Raw genomic sequence first — 4,241 nt, 5'->3', positions numbered from 1 at the left:
CATTTATTTGGGCATTTATTTTCAAGTGTTTTACTCTCTTTTGCTTGCATATTTGAAAAACTTTTTGAGAGTTAAACCTTGAAATTTCTCCACATATTTCCATGGTAAATATGTTGATTGGAGAAATACATTCTTGCTTTGATTTGCACATTGAATATCATTTGTTCGTATTTTTGTTTTGTGCAAAATCATTTTTAGAAAAGCATCATTTACTCTACTGAGCATTATTTCATATCTTTAGAGAGTGCATTTATTTGAGCTTAAATGTGTACATCTTAGCTTGTATTTTTAGAAGCATTACTTTGTACAAAAATGGTTTTTATTGTATCAGTTTGGTTCAGCCCGTGTTGACCTTATAGTTCACACCCAGTTTTGATAATGACAAATACTAATTACATCTAATGGGTGTTTAAGGTTATGTGCAAAAACTAAAATTGATAGATCTTAATGCATATAGAAGAAAGTGAAGAGTGAAGACCATATTTTTTATGTTGTAATATATTTCATTTAGTAATTAAGGTTTTTGGTTTGTAATAATCACACACACATCACATGCATGGTCTAATACGTAAGTTCAAACCAGAACATAACTGAAACAGGACTTAGAAAAGACCCTAGGATACTCACACACTCACTTGTATGTGTTATACTTTTGAATAGGGTGTTTGTTGGATGAAACAAGACCGAAATGCACAAAATGTGCACACTCGGTTGACCGCACCCCACGTTCATTTTGCCCCCGATTGATCGAACTTGATCCGGGTCAACAGGTTGACCACAACCCGGTCAACCGAACTTTCGTAGTTCAATTGGCCCCGGTCGACCGAACCTCCTAGGAAATCAACATTTTGACCTCCTGGTCGACCTAGAACTTTTTGTATTTCGCCAACCTGGTCGACCGAGTTCTCACGTGTGGGAACCCAACGATTTGGTCGACCAACCAGTTTAGTTCAAATTGACCCTGATCGATCAAACCTCACAAATATGGAAAAATCGCCCTCGTACATATATGTCTGGTCGACCGAACAGGCAGTTCATTTTTGGCCCAGTCGATCGAATCCCAAGAACTTGGGTCTACTGAATTTGTCCTGGTCTACCAATGCTCTTGGGTTGGACCATTTTGGAAAATTAGCATCGGATTAAAAAATCTTGATTAATAGAAATTCTTTGAAATTCCCAAAATCCATAATACTTATATCTAAGCTCTATTCACTCATACTTACCTTCTACTATTACCTAAATCCTTCATAAGTTTGTTTTAAGTGATTGTTTGCTTTAAGAGGGTTTGCTCTCCTTTGGTTTGTGATTGTATGATATAACTTTTCTTGAGAGCTAAATATTAAGTATTCTTAGGGGACTTTGTTAATAAGTCTATCCTAAGAAGACTTTGTTAGATCTTTTAAGATTGCACATTCATTACAACATCTTGAGAAGCTCGTATTTCATTTTGGTTGCAAAATCTTTTCAAAATCGTTTTCAAATATCTATTGTGTTTTATCTTGAAAAACATTTGAAGAGATATTTGTTTATGAGGTGAAAATCTTTGTTGCAATAGATTGAATCCCTTTTTGCAAACCAAATTTATACGTTGCTTAAGCTTTATATGATTGAGATATTCTACTGATTGAAATATTTGAGAGTTGATTGATATCTTTGTTTGAACATTTAGATTGAATACATATTGTGATACAAAGATCATACTGGTTTGCACTCTCACGCACTGATTACATAGATAGCAAATATACTTGAGAGTTGATAAATTAAACTACATTGAGCTTATATATTAAATCATATTGGTGGTGTATGTAATTGCATGTAACTGAGTACACATCTGCTTTACAAGAAAACATAATCACTGTACCAATCTCATTGATTGTGAACAATCTATTGTATTTCCAAGAACGGGCCTGAAAAGGGAGACTAGCCCTGTGAAATGGTCTCGGATTGGCTTAGACCCGATTAGGAAAGCTAGGTGCACCATCCTGTTAAGGTGTAGGTTGAGGTCAGCCCCGCTAATTGACCTGGTTGTAAAGGTTGAGGTCAGCCCCGTGCTAATTGACCTGGTTGTAATCGGTGCCGCTCCACCCGTTAAGTGAGCCTTTAGTGGAATCCTTAGGCTTGCGAGCTAGAGGCGGGGATGTAGGCATAGTTGGTCAAACCCCGATAACATATCACGTGTCTTGTTTATATTTCTGCACTTTATATTTACCGCACATGTATATTATGGTGTGAATGATGCGCTTGATTCAAATTTATGCACATTATTGGCTCATTTGGAATTGCATAGAAAGACCCTAAGTTGTATTATATGGGTATTTCATTTAACTTAGGAGATAATTTTTAAAATTCCAATTTACCCCCCCTCTTGGGAATACACCAATTCTAACAGCCCGTAAATTAAACTAGGGAGTCTCAGCCTCGTAAGTGAGACCAGTTCGGTTTAACCTAAAAATTGAACTGGGGAGTCTCAGCCCCGTAAGTGAGACTAGTTCGGCTCACCCTAGTTATTGAGCTAGAGTTTTCCTTACCCCGTAAGGAAAGGATGTAAAAGGCTTCTGCTCCGCCCATTTAAGTGAGCAGGAATTGTGGAATCCTTGGGGGGTATGCCCAAGGCGGGGACGTAGGCTGGTTTGGCCGAACCTCGATAACAAATATCATGTGTGTGTGTGTGTGTGTGTCTCTCTCTCTCTCTCTCTCTCTCTCTCTCATTCATTTAATTTCTGCACTTTAATTTCCATGTGTATGTATTTTCATTTACAACTATAATTATTTGCATGCACATTTATTTTAAATAAGATACGCGTGCATGTCTGCACCGATAACTTAATTGTTTTATATACACGCTTTCAATATTGAATGTGATATGAACTGTGGTGAATCGGCAAAATATTTTAAATTAGTCGAAAAGTTTGAAATGTCCAATTCAACCCCCTCTTGGGATCGCACCAAAGTCAACAGATCATATGGTCAAATCAAAGAATATGTGGCAAGTATTAAAATTTTCACTCAAGGTATTCAATAAAAATATTATAAGTAAGCACATGCCACATTGAATTTCAATATAGATCTAAGCTTTAAAAGGTTGGTGAGCATAGCAAGATGGAATTTTCATTTTAGATGCCCCCCTATCAATTTGAAGCATAACTTAGATGAAATGGGCTGCTTATACTCATCAAGATTAATCTCATTAAGCATGCCAAGCAATATAAGCAATTATTTTTGCACTTTTTAAACCAACTATGTTGAATATTTGTCAACTATAATTATCACCTAATCAGCATAGTTGTTCCTATAGACCATAGATGCATCAGAGAATGTATATTAAGGCATACTATAGAGTTTATGACCCAAGAACACTCTATATCTAATCATAAAGCTTTAAGCACAGGATATGATATTCAGTGTTTTCTAAAGAGCCTCAATATTCAAATAGTAAAGGAGATGCATGTGAGATATTTATGCTCTTTCTATAGGGATGAAGCTTAGCTCCTCTAAATATTTGATGATTATGTTAGGATGAAGTTTAGTATTCGATTAATTTTCACTCATCCTTTCAAAAATATTTTAACTATGATTTTAGCATAATCATTTGAGTACATGGTTTTGTGCTGGAAAAAGTCTACTGAAATTTCGGTAGCATGTCATCTGTAAATCGGACATTTTACCATTTTATCGTGTACCTAGAACCTCATTGTAGTAAAAAAATAATTCATTTTAAACATTCAACAACCTAAAATCCACTACTAACATGCAATTCTCATCACTGCATCCGCCATGCAAGAGGCATTCAACACAAGCATGCAAATCAGTAGTCAAAAGCATTTAAATAGAATTAACTATCCATCAAGATAATATGCAATAAATAATAGTGGATAGATAAATGTTTAGTGCAGTGCTGTTTTTCATAAAGACATATGGGCACAAGATATAGTTACGAGAGAATTTAATTTATATAGTCATGAAAGAAAAATGCTCCCTCTCAGTTATGCACTAGTATCGTCTTATGGCTTTAATTATTTTCTAGTTCTTAGCCAAGTGCTCTAAGATTTTCAATTATTCAAACTTGGCTTCATGTTCTTTGGCTTAGAGGACCAAAGAGTCACAATCAATACTTCTTCAGGGTCATGAGCCAACATTTTGCCTTTTTCCTTATGAATTTCAATGCGTCAGAGGCACATGTTTGAATGACTTTCAATTTTATTTCTCGTGCATAGGTTTCTTTAAACTATGTATCTTTATCT

Source organism: Malania oleifera, chromosome 3 (genome assembly GCF_029873635.1).
Source record: "Malania oleifera isolate guangnan ecotype guangnan chromosome 3, ASM2987363v1, whole genome shotgun sequence".
NCBI classification, from domain to species: Eukaryota; Viridiplantae; Streptophyta; class Magnoliopsida; order Santalales; family Ximeniaceae; genus Malania; species Malania oleifera.
Note: the sequence above shows the minus strand (reverse complement) of the source record.